General features: G+C 28.8%; 1 pseudogene; it reads left to right on the top strand.

Moving 5' to 3' along the window:
• Window positions 1–8,414: 8,414 nt before the first annotated feature.
• On the top strand, window positions 8,415–12,577 carry LOC120068203 (annotated as a pseudogene).
• Window positions 12,578–13,594: the final 1,017 nt, after the last annotated feature.

Here is a 13,594-nt window from a genome sequence, read left to right as displayed (position 1 = left end):
CCTAAGTCTTTGATATAAAAGTTCACATGTTTGTCTCAAATTTGGAATAAAGTCTGATATATAATTTAAGCAACCTAAAAATCTTTGTAGTTGATTTTTATTGGTGATTTCATCTAGAAATTTGTTAGCAAATTCTATCGATCTTTGAATGGGTTTTATTTTTTCTTGAAAAATATTGTATCCTAAGAATCCTATTTTTTTTTTTATTGAAATAGTTTTATTTTTAGGTGAGAAACAATTAAATCATTTTGTTTAATTATTTTGTAAAATATTTTTAAATATTTAAAATGTTGTTCTATAGATTGTGAAAAGATTAAAACATCATCGATATAAACAAGTGTGAATTCTTGATATAGATTAAAAATATCATTCATTATATTTTGAAATTCAAAATGGAGCAATGAATGTTGGTTTATACTTATCTTTTTCAGCAATTTGAATTTGCCATAATCCAGATTTCATATCGAATTTTGAAAAGACTAAGATATTTTGTATTCGATTGATTAAGTCCTTGTTTGGTATGAAATAATGTATCCATTCTAAAACAAAATTTAAAGGTTCGTAATTGATTACAAGACAAGACACTAATTTCAATTCAAGTTTTGAAATTAAAATGGAACAAAATCGATTAATTTGGATTCGGTATTATGTAAAGTCGAACTGAACTGAATCAATTGACTCGATGTCCTCACATTGTTGGTTCGGCTCGATAGCATAGTTTTAACAAGTGATTTTTGGAAGAAGGAATTGGAGAAACCCGATTGGTTACTAATTAATGTTGTGGAGTTTAGTGCCAACTTAGTCTTGTTTTTTGGAAGAAGGATTTGCAGGAGCTAATTCGAGCTTCATTCCATCTTTCATCTAATTTTCTTATTTCTCTATTGTCATTCTCTTTTTAGTTTGTATTCAACTTTGTTGTAGTTAATGACCCATTTTATGGGCTAAGTACTCATAGGTGAGGATTATTTTTTATTTGGATGTGACTTAAAAAAGAGGTTGGGCCCTAACATGATTCATTTGACCTAAATCTATTTTGAATGACTAATACTGTTGTTTGCCTGATAAGCATTTATTTACTTCTTTTACTCAATTTTTGGAAGTATTAGAGTTTTGTTGTTGGTTGATATATTTGTTTAAGGTTGCTGGATTTTAATTCCTTGGTTAGTTTAGTGTTGTTACATAAGTTGTCACACAAGATACCAATCCCGCAATTTATTTCTTTCCTCATTTGAAAAATTTTATAGAGTTATTTTTTCTGGATTCTTTCATTTTCCAAGTTCTATAGGATTTGATCGAGGATATTTCCCTTTTTCCCTGTGCCTATTTATTTGCAAGTCTTTCACAAGTAGATGGAAAGATAACAACAAAAGAGAGTCTCATACACTGAAGGAACTTAGTTTCTACCATATATTGTCATATTTGATAAATTATTATGAAAATAAAATGAAAAACACGTTAGTATCTTAGAAAATTAATCATGAAATTAAACAATAATTTCGTACCAAGTGATAAATGCTCATGCTTTCGTGATCTATCACCTATTTGAAAATTTAAAGTGAATCTAACATAGATACATACAAAATCAAGCAAGATGTTGTGGTAAGATAATTGATAAGAATAATAAATTAATATTAGATAACATTGGCATGGATAAAGAGACACAGAGGTCAGTAATCCAGTTCGATACAATGTCACTTAGTTTGGGGTAGTTATGATCAATAAAAAGAAACTTCACTATATAAAAAGTTGAGCGATTGCCAACGAAGTATTCATATGATAAACTCCCACTTCAACGACTCATGCATCATAATCTCTCGATAAATGCGGTGAATTCAATCCAATAAAGAAAATCTATATGGAGACATGGTTGCACATCACAGTTTTATACCATTTATATAGCCCACATAATAGAAATCCAATCATGGCCATGGTAGTTTGACAATTAAATCTGATTCTTAGATCAAAAGGCTACGAAAGTACATTATAAGAATCGATCAATAATCTTATTTTAATTTTAAAAAAATAAATTGGAGAAAACGAGTGCGTTCTAAAAAAAATTAGAAGAATTAATTGAGTAGTTATTTTGTCTCTTCAAGAGACATTCTTTAATAGAAGTTTCGCTTTTTTATTTTTTTTATTCTTAAGAATGCGTTTCTGCATGTCTTTTCAATTATTTGTTTAAAAGAAATTTTTTTTAATAGTTTTATTTTTTGAAAAATAATTACATGGCTTTTTTCTTAAAAAAATAATTATCCAGATGCACTCGATGTTGCAATGTTCTTTAAATTATATTCAATTTTTTCCATTGTTGCAATCTTTTCAGAAAATCATAACGATTTTATGAGTGATACTATTTAAAAAATTTCTATCCATTTTTTTAAAATGTTGGTGCAATATTTTTAAAAGATCATGTTGATTCTTGTAATAGTAATATTTTTTAAAAAGTTGATTTCTAACTTTTATAAATGAAGAATGACGTTGTAATGTTCAACATTACCGACATTGAGATTGAAATTTAGTTTTAAAAAGTAATAATAAAAGAACTAGCAATATTCTTTTAAATTTATAAAATTGTGTTCATTTAAAATTATTTCTTTGAGTGAATGTCATTTGTATATTGTTTAAATGCATATATACTATTTTTATTCATTTGTATTTAAATGGTTACATTTGGTTTACAATTTAATTTAAGTTAATTATTTTAAATAACCATCCAAAAAAAATTTAGCTCAACTGACATCTGTATATGTATTGAGGATCAAAAATTTCGTGTTCAAATCTCCAACCTCCAATTTGTACTTAAAGAACATAACTTATATGTAAAACGAGAGTGATTGAAAACATAAAATACCTAGAAAGGAAATGAAATGAAAAATTTTAAGTGCGTTATTGAAGACTCAAAATGCTACTCAAAGTAGAAATGTGGGAGAGCAAAATGAGGAAGGGTGTGGAGCCAAGATGTGGGTTAATGGGTTTAATCGAGGCGCACGACAAGAAAAAAGTATTTTTCCTATTCTTCAAATAGTCGAAAAATAACTGAAAATACGTCTGGAGAGAGACGTTATACATTTTGTCAGGACAATAGTCGGAAAATCTCTATTCAAAAGACTTACTCTCAATGCCTGAAGCCATACCATCGGGAGTTAGCCATAACTCCCGACGTCGTATATACTGCATTGAGAGCAACTCTCTCCTGTAGTGGTCTTGCATTTGTATTCTTGACCTACGGATTCGCAAGACAACAACAAATTTACATGCTTTCTCTAATTTTTTGTGAAGTGCTTGTTTTCTCCAATTTTTTTTTTTGTTTTTAAATTAAATATGCAATATTGATCTATTTAATTCGTTTTTGAGCTAAAAATTAATTTTTTTACCATCTAAGTACTCAACCCATTTATTTCAGTTCATTACAATTTCAATTCTATTAACAAAAATATGGAACCTTTATTTTTTTTGTATCAAGCTAAATTAAGTCTATTTTTAAGTGTTAGGACTTTTTAATGCTACCGTTTTCAGACTAATAAATGTTTTAGGGGTTGAGGTTTATACTTTATATATTTATTTCGAGTTGTAGTTAGGATAATTAGGTCTTTGAGCGAGAATTAATTTATTACCATTTAACTTCTCAACTCATTTATTTTTATTTATCACAATTTAATTTCTATTAACAAAAATAAGGTAGATTTTTTGCATTAAGCTAATTAGTCTATTTTTAAGATTTAGGGTTTTTTTTGTGTTAGACTATTAAAATTAATAAATGTTTTAGGGGTTGACTTATTATTTTTATTTTTTTAAAGCTAATCCGGCTTTTTTTTTTCACACTTATTACATGTTTGATAAATTTAACTATAGACTCTTTAAATGAGCTATATATAAAAATATTTTTGGATAATTGATTTAAATAGTAAAAATTCTAAAATTATTTTCAAATATAACAAAATTTACTGTCTATTCGTAATAGACAACGATAGTCTTCTACCACTGACATCGATAGATGTTTATTGTGGTCCATCGTATAATGACATTTTGCTATTTAAGTTGGTTCATTTTTTTTTTTAATTTGAAATCAATCAAATATGGTTTTAGATTAGTTTGGATTTTTGGATTTTTTATGTTATGCTTATTGAAAATTAGGTGTTGTTATAAGATACTAACAAAATAACTCATTAAATATTATTAAAATCATAAATAACAGCAAAACCTACCTTCTTTCTACAACAACTTATTTGGCCGAATATTAATCTCTAATTTCGTTCTAATTTAGACTGTTTGCTGTCAAATTGTTTTAAAAATATATTAGTGATTATAAAAAGTAATAAAAAAGAATAAAATAAATAATAGAACAATCATTGTTTGGTAAAGAAACCTATGTTGTTTGTCGCGTTAGGTTGGATATCATGATGGTTATAGTGTAATATTAAGTGAATTATAATAGTTTGTGTTTTGGGTACACATAATTTATTTTTTTTATAATAAAACTAGCACAAGATAATAATTTGAAGAATCATTCTTTCCCTATAAATTTTTTTATATGTTATTTCCTACATAGTTCATTCACCAGTTCTGGAGCCCTTATTTGAACAATTACAGTCTATAAGTTTGAATAATTATCTAATTTTATTGATTTTTATTTTTTTTAAGAACTAAACTAAAAAAAGGGAAAAAAAAAAGAAAATTAGTATTAAAAAGAAAGGGAAATATACCTATTTGGTCCATAAGTTTTTGGAACTAGTTTCCATATGATCTCTATATTTTAAAATATTACACAAGTTGGCCTCAAAAGTATTTTTATATATAAGTTTGTGTGATTTTCTGTACTTAAAATGTTTCTATTGATATCAAATTACTATACAAAAAAAAAAAGACTATTAAACACTAAAAGTTGGTCGCATGAGGGTGATTGTCGAAGGGAGTCGTTAGTGCTAGTCGAAAGAGGTGGCCATCGACGAAATTGGGGATTGGAAGTGGTCTTATTGGAATTGGCCATCGGAGTTGATTGCGTAGGTGGTTGCTGGGGGTGATTATCGGAGTTGGTCGTCAGAGGTGGTCATCATAGAAATTGAACGTTAGAGGTGGTATTTGCTTGAGTAAGCTACAAAAGTGATTGTTAGAGGTGGTTGTTGGAGTTGATCACATGGGTGGTTGTTGGAGGTGATTGTTAGAGTTGGTTGTCGGAGATAGTTGTCGAAGCTAGTTATTAGAAGTGATTGTTAAGTTATTTTTATTTTAATACTTTTGATAAAAACACTCATGTGCGACTATTTACTCTCAAAAGTTTTTTTACATACAAGTTTGTTTGATATCTTACATGATAAAAGTGACTTTATTAATGTTAAATTACTATAAAGAACGACTATAAATACTATGAACTAATAAAAAAAATCAAGAATTCAACATTTTGATGGAACTTATGTACTTTTGTGTCAACAAAGGTGTTTTTATCGACAATTTTATGTGTCAACTTAAATATTTACTTATGTTTTATATGTATTTTAAAATTAATAGTTATTTTAAAGCTTTAAATTAAGGTCTTATTGACTGTTTTATGTCACGAGCATCAACAAAACAAAAAACTCGAGTGTCAACAAAGCCCAAATTTGTAGTAGACATAATTTAAAATAATGGTTGTCGGAATTGGTGGAGTGGCCGTTGTCGGAGTTGGTCGTCAACAGTGGTGTGGTTGGATGTTACCAGAGTTGGCTGTAGGTGGTGATTGCCATAGTTGATTGTCAGAGGTGGTCATCGAAGTTAGCCGTCGGAGTTGGTTGTCAAAGGTGGTCGCCAAGAGTTGGCCATCGGAGATAGTCATTGGAGTTGGCCATCGTAGGTGGTCGCCAAAGTTGGTCGTCAGAGTTGAACAACGAGACATCGAAGGTGATGAAGGCTAAGTGCATTATTGGTGGACATGGTATAAAATGTCAGTGACATATAAAATTTGGCCTCCCAAATAATGAGTTGAGTTCATAACCCAACTCATCTCATCTTCTCACCCCAAACACTCAATACATCTTTTTGAGAGACACAACTTTATGTGAGCAAATTATGAAAGTCTTTTAACACCTTAATAAAAAAATGTTTCTTGAATTGACACATTTAATACATTCGTTTCATTCCATCAAAATTCAAAATTTAATAATTTTTTTTGGGTCAAATGGTAGGTTGAATGCAGAGATGCATTCCAATAAAAACAAACAAATGGGACTTTCACCTAAAATTTGAAACTAGTTTTTTACCCTTTTTCCTGAAAAACTTGCACAAAAAAAGAAGTTTAAAGAGTTACTATGACTATGTTTGGTAACTATTTTATTTTTTAAAATTAAATCTATAAATACTATTTTTACCTCTAAAATTTTCATTTGTTATCTACTTTACACGAATGATTTAAAAAATTAAGCCAAATTTTGAGAACTAAAAACGTAGCTTTCAAAAAGTTGTTTTATTTTTGGAATTTGGCTAAGAATTCGACCATTGTACTTGACAAAGATGCAAATCATGATAAGAAATATGGATGACATAAGTTTAATTTTCAAAAATAAAAATAAAAAATAAAATTCTTATCATATAAGATCTAAAGGCTCGTGTTTCTAAAATTTTGAAAACAAAAGTTAGAAATAAAACAACACCAATTAAATTTCTCATTTATTTTGTTGGGTTAAAATACTATTTGAGTAATACTTGGTGGGTGCACATATCTCTTTTCAACCCACTTCAATCACATCATAAAAAAGTTAAAAATATTTAAAATGAAGAAGAAATTGGATAGACTGCAAAAAAGAATAAAATTGTTGAACATAAAATGCTTCTTTAAACAAAGGTTTGCACACAAACTATGTGGGACAATTGGGTAAAATGGTAACTTATAATTTTTGTTAGGAACGCGACCAAAGTTCCACATTGGTTAGATAAGAGGAGGATCATGCGTATATAAGTGAGAATGACTATCTTCATTAGTATGAGGTCTTTTGGGTGAAACCAAAAGCAAAATCATGAGGGTTTGTGCCAAAGTGGACAATATCAACGTACTTTCATATATCTAATTTTAGTTCATATACTTTCCATAATTTTTGAAATTAGTTACATAATATCAATAATTTTCTTTTAAAAAAATAATATGTGAATATATTTTCCAAATTTATAGTGAAAATGCTCAAATACTATAAAGAATTTTTAAAAGGTCAACAATTACTAGCTCTTGAAATTAAATTTAAGATTCATTGAAAGTACAATGATTAAAATTAGATATTTAAAAATACTCCACTTTTCTTTTTTCTTTTTTTTGGGGGAAGAAAATTGAACTCCACTTAAAAAAGAGCAATACTTAAATGCAATTTAAACTACACCTAAGTATATGTTCCCTTCTTTTACACATAAAAAAAATAACTTTTCAATAATTTTTAAAAAAATAAATTCACATGTGATAGACTTTTGCTACACCCAAATTTTTCCCCTTAAAATATAGAGATGGACCAAAATGATATTAAAAACTAAAATAAACTTTTTTTTTTCCATTTTACTTTTACTTTTTGAAAATGTTTGATCACAAAATACCTTAGAAATGGAAAAGACAAAAATATCAAAACATGGGAACCAAAATATCAAAATTTCCTTTGTGTTCTGGCAACTTCTTGTCACAATTGTTCTCAACATAGGCATCTACTTCATCTCTTTTAACATTAGCCACCACTCAAATACTTGGACTAGACATGATTCTCAAGAACATTTTCACCTCTCAATATTTGCCCCTCAACGTCACATTTGAAACAAAATCTAATTTTAATAAATACACCTCGTCATGGTAGGAACTTTTTTCTTTATAAAATTTCTATTATTGACAATATTTTTTTATATCCATGAGTGTTTAAGTCATGATTAATCTCATAGGATAACCTATTTGATTCTATAATATTTGACTGTCAAAGAAACTCGTAGAATATTAAGCCACTATCATGCATTGAATTCATAACCTATTAGCCCTTTATCAAAATCATATCCCTTCTTTATCACTAGACTAATTCATGATGGTTATATTATCGACAAATTTTCATTTTGATTCATTTTCTTTTTTGATAATTTGTAGTGTGGAAATCAAACTTCCGACCTCGAAATTGATAATAGAAGCTTTATTGCACAGTTGAACTATGTTCAAGTTTAGACAATTATATTTCGATTTTATTATTTAATTGTGATAATTACATCTTAAGATAAATGCTTTATCTTGGGAGGATATAGATGATGTAAAAGAAAAAGAAAAACCTAAAAAACAAAAAGTTATTCCTAGATAATTTATCACATTATATAAATTAGCCCAAAAGATTAATTAGCATACAAATCCATTATAAAAGCATGTTGAAAGTTGTGCTATTATTTTGTTGTGAATCAATTATGTATTGACAAAGATATTGAGAGAGAGAGAGATGGGGAAGGCAGGTAAAATGTTTGAGAAGGCAAAGCCATATTTGGGAGCAATTGCATTAAGATTTGCATCAGCAGGAATGTCTATTATTTAAATGCTCCTTTAAACCAAGGAATGAACCAACTTGTTACCATTGTTTATCGTTACTTTATTGGTGCCACTCCTTTTGCTTTGGTCTTGGATAGGTATATATATGTGTGTGTTTTTGTTTTTTTTGGGTTATCATCTTTATTAACTCATTTTCCATGGCAGGAAAACAAGACCTAAGATGACTCTCTCCATCTTCGCCAAGATTCTTCTCCTCAGTTTACTTGAGTAAGAATGACTCTACCACCTTTTGTTAATATATATATATATATATATATATACATGCATTACTATAATAGTTACATAAATGTGTCTGTTCACGCTGGGATCTGGGCATGGCGGGGGAAGGTGTGGGCAGACACGTGCGAGGTGATGTTAGGTGGACATGACACGTGCTTAGGGGTGTTTGGTGGGTAGGTGCGCGAAGGGTTCAAGGTAGGAGGAGCGCATGTCATGCTCATCTAGCCCCACTCTACCCATAGTGAGTGATTGGTGGGCATCACGCACACGGGAGGGGCAAAGTGGGCATAGCACATGCAAGATGTCGATGGGCGGCCAGGTGAGAGGTTAGGTGGGTGGCCAGGTGAGAGACTAGGTAGGCATAGCATGTGTAAGGGGGCCAAGAGTGCAAGGTGGGCGGCCGAGTGAGAGGTTGGGTGGACATGGAGCGTGCAAGGATTCAAGGTGAGTAGTCGGGTGAGAAGTTGAGTGAGCATGACACATGTGAAAAGGGTACTAGGGATACGCATGCTGAAATTATTTCAACATACAAATAAGTATATATACGGGTGGGCATGGTCCGCTCACAAGGAGTAATAACAACATCGTCACTATGTCTGTTATGTAATTATTATAGTGAAATCATATACATTTTTTTACAATTTCATTTTTTATATACCTTTATATAAAATTGACAATTACATTGTTCGATCGCGTATGTTGTACTTCAATAAACAATTAGAAATTAACTTCAAATTTCTGTGTTACAGGCCAGTAATATCCCAAAGCTTGATTTACTCTGGTACTAAATACACAAGTGCAACTTTTGCAACAAGCATGTGCAATATTCCTCCTGCCTTTACATTTCTAATGGCTTGGATTTGCAGGTATATGTACATATATATTAATCATACACAAACTTATATAGCTCCAACAGAGCTAACTATTGATTTTAATTTCTGATTAATGATGCTAATTATTATGGTTTTATTGAAGAATGGAGAAGGTGAATATTAGAAGCTTAAGAAGCCAAGCAAAGATTATAGGGACTTTAGTTACAGTTGGAGGAGCAATGATGATGACTCTTATAAAAGGACCTTTATTGAGTTTGCCTTGGACCAAACAAAATAATTTTAATCCTCATTCTTTTTCCACTATTCCAAATAAGCAAGAACCTGTTAATGCTGCCATTGTTATCATCATTTCAAGTATTTGCTCCTCAGCCTTCACCATTCTTCTGGTATATCTCCTTTAATTTCCTAATCTTTCGCCTCGTTTGGTAATCATTTCAACCCCATTTAGTAATCATTTAATTTTTTATTTTTATTTTTGTTTTTAAAAATTAAATCTATTTCATCTATATTTTTTACAATGATTTGCATCTTTTTTTTAATACAATGGTTGAATTCATAGTCAAATTCCAAAAACAAAGACAACTTTTTGAAAGCTACTTTTTTAAGTTCTCAAAATCTGGCTTAGTTTTTAAGCCATTGGTGAAAAGTAGATATCAATTGAAGAAATTTGGAGGTAAAAATAATGTCATTAGGCTTCATTTTAAAAAAATAATAATAAAAAAGTAAAATGGTTACCAAATGGGGTCTTCATTTTTCGTTTTGGTTTTTAGTGGAAGTAGTGTTTATAGACTTAATTTTCAAAATAAAAACAAAAGATCAAATGTTTATCAAACGGAGTTTTAATAACCATAATTTGAACAGGTGTACTTGTAGTGGAACAGTGTGATTGCTACAAACTATTTCAAGGTCTCAATATTCGTATTCCACATTCTAATGGATATGTTTTTACTTCGAAAATAGTTTTGAAACACGTTCATAAAAGATTAAGAATAAAGATAGAGATTTATTTGAAACGAGAGGACAAAGTTGAGAGGTATTTCTTATAATTTAAGGTTTAATGAGAAGTACTTTAATTGTTTCATATATTGGTTCTTATAGACACATACAATAAGGTTATACCGCTGAGCTCACACTAACAACATTCATATGCTTGGCTGGAGCTGTTGAAAGTACTATTTTAGCCTTAGCATTTGAACGGAACAATCCATCAGCATGAGCTTAACATGCAGATTCCATACTCTTAGCTGCACTCTATGGTGTAAGTAATTTTTTTTTAATATAAAAAAACTCATTAATGAATATTATTTAAAACTAAATAATTGCCATTTTTTAGTGCAACAATCGCGGAGATGAGGATTGCACCTTAAATCTTCGTGTATTTGTAAACTCACTTTAACTAAATTTAAGGTTATGTCAATTACAGGGTATAATATCTTCTAGAATTACTTATTATCTCCAAGGAGCGGTGGTAAAGTTAAAAGGACCTGTGTATGTAACTACATTTAATCCTCTTAACATGGTCATAGTTGCTGTAGTTAGTTCATTCATATTTGTCGAGACACTATGCTTAGGAAGGTAACCTACCTCAATTTACATAATTTCTTTTTAACAATATGTGGGGTGTGAGATCGATCTCAAGTTGATAGTACCAAGTTCATGCTAGTTGAGATATACTCATGTCAACTCTTTACAGACGTATTTCTTCTACATATTTGGTATTTATGATATAATTATTATTTTTTAATACGTAAGAAAGTGGAGAATATTTGACATTTAAATCAAATGTAAATTAGCATAACCTCTTGATCTATACTTTTTTCATTAGCTCTATATTAATAAACATTAAGAATATTTTTTTCCAATAGAAATTAGAAGTTTCCTACTTAACCATTGTTGATGTTTTCAGTTTTAAATACCTTGATCTAATTCTTAAACATATTTTCTTCTTTGATCATTGTATTTTTTTTTTCATTCTTTTAGTGTTTAACATTCATAAATATAAATGCCTTCTTTCAAGCACTCCACCCATTTTTATCTGCCCATGCCTCCAAGGTTTGAACATGGATTCTAAGAAGGTAATATTCAACCTTTTGGTTTGTCGGTTTGAAATGACTTTTTAATTACTTAGGTCCTATTTGATAACTATTCATTTTTTGTTTTTTTTTCTAAAAATTAAGTCATTTTGAAAAACTACAGTACTGTTTGGTAATTATTTTGTTTTTGGTTTTTTAAAATTAAGCATATTTCCTCCACATTTCTTACCATGATTTGCATTTTTCTTAAATACAATGGTTGAATTCTTAGTCAAATTTTAAAAATAAAAACAAGTTTTAAAAAAATACTTTTTTTTTAGTTTTCAAAATTTGACTTGGTTTTTCAAACAATTGGTAAAAAGTAGATAACAAATGAAGAAATTTGGAGGTGAAAGTAAGCTTACCTAACAAAAACTCAAAAACCGAATTGTTAACAAAATAGGACCTACTTTTTTTAATTTTCAAAATTTAACTTAGTTTTTGAAAACATTGATAAAAAGTAGATAACAACCAATAAATTTAAACATAGAACAAGTGTTTATAAACTTAATTTTTTACGAACTAAAAACAAAAAATCAAATGATTATATTGAAAAAAGTTACATACATCTTCCCTCAATGTTAGTAGACAAATAGCTCTCTACTAAGAAAAACACTAAAGAAATTTCATTACTTTTTAGGGTTATTGGAGCAGCTGTGATAATTATAGGCCTTTACTTAGTTTTGTGGGGAAAGAGCAAAGATAAAGTTCAATTCAAAGTGGGGAATAATAATGAAGAAGAATTGCCAACTTCACTTCAAAACTCAACAAACACAAACCAACAGCTGAAGCCTTTAGATCAACAATAACGCAAATGAGATATATATCCACTGCTAATTGATAAATTGGAATATAATGGTGTCTTTTTAAAGAAGAAACAATTGAAATTATATTGGAACTTTTCATTTTTAACTGTATAACAATATGAACAAGCCCACATGGTTCCACAAATCCAGTTGATCATTCTTTCTTTTTCAAGAGTATATTTATTAATTACCCTTGTTGAATTTAACTAATTTATGTCATTTTTCATAAGTGAAAAATTTTCATATATAGAAAAATGTCAAAGTATTTAAAAAATAACCAAAAAAAAAAATACTGAAATGTCTATCTATGATAGAAACGGATAGAAATCTATCATTGATAGAGGTTGATAGAAGTCTATCAGTGTTTATCAGTAAAAGAAACTAAGTCTAAAATGATTAAATTTTGCTATTTTGTGCAAATAATGTCCCTTATTTATTTATTTTTCTAAAATCCCTTTTAAATGTTTCATTTTTAAACTTTGGGTTTTAATTTATTGATTTTATGGTTTATATCCTATTCACGAGTCATATTAGTTTGATTTTAATGGTTCAATTGCCATTTCAATCAAATTGATCTTTTTTCATTTTAAAAGTGGTAGGACAAAATTGATAAAATAAATAAAGGGGTAGTTATAAATATAACAATCAAGATTAAAGTAATAGCAAAGTATAGCATAATCCAAAAAAATTTGCAGATATAACAAAATTTAGATCTAGCTCAATGATAGATTATATTATTGATAAAAGTGATTATAGAATCTATTTATGACAAGAGTCTATCGTTTTTAGATTTTATTATATATATTTAATTATTAGCCTAAATGGTTCTATTACCTATGAAATAAATAATCACAAAATTCTTTCTTCTTATTATTATTATTTATTTGTTTTGTTTCCTTCTCTCCTCTTGGGTGTAAAAAGCTGGCTGATATGATTCATAAGCCAATTCAAAAAAATGCGTTTTGAAGAACAAAAAAATAAAGGGAATCTGTGTAAATTAAGATATTTATATATCTAGAGAATTGGTGTCAATTAATAATAAAGCAGATATTAACAAGCAGCCAAGGTTTATAATGTTCAATTTCCCTTTTTTTCTTATTATTTTATAAAAAAATATATCACAATCGTTGTTTTGGAAACAAT

This window comes from Benincasa hispida, chromosome 12 (genome assembly GCF_009727055.1).
Source record: "Benincasa hispida cultivar B227 chromosome 12, ASM972705v1, whole genome shotgun sequence".
Classification (NCBI taxonomy): domain Eukaryota; kingdom Viridiplantae; phylum Streptophyta; class Magnoliopsida; order Cucurbitales; family Cucurbitaceae; genus Benincasa; species Benincasa hispida.
The sequence above is the reverse complement of the archived record's forward strand: the minus strand, read 5'-3'. Positions and strand labels throughout refer to the sequence as shown.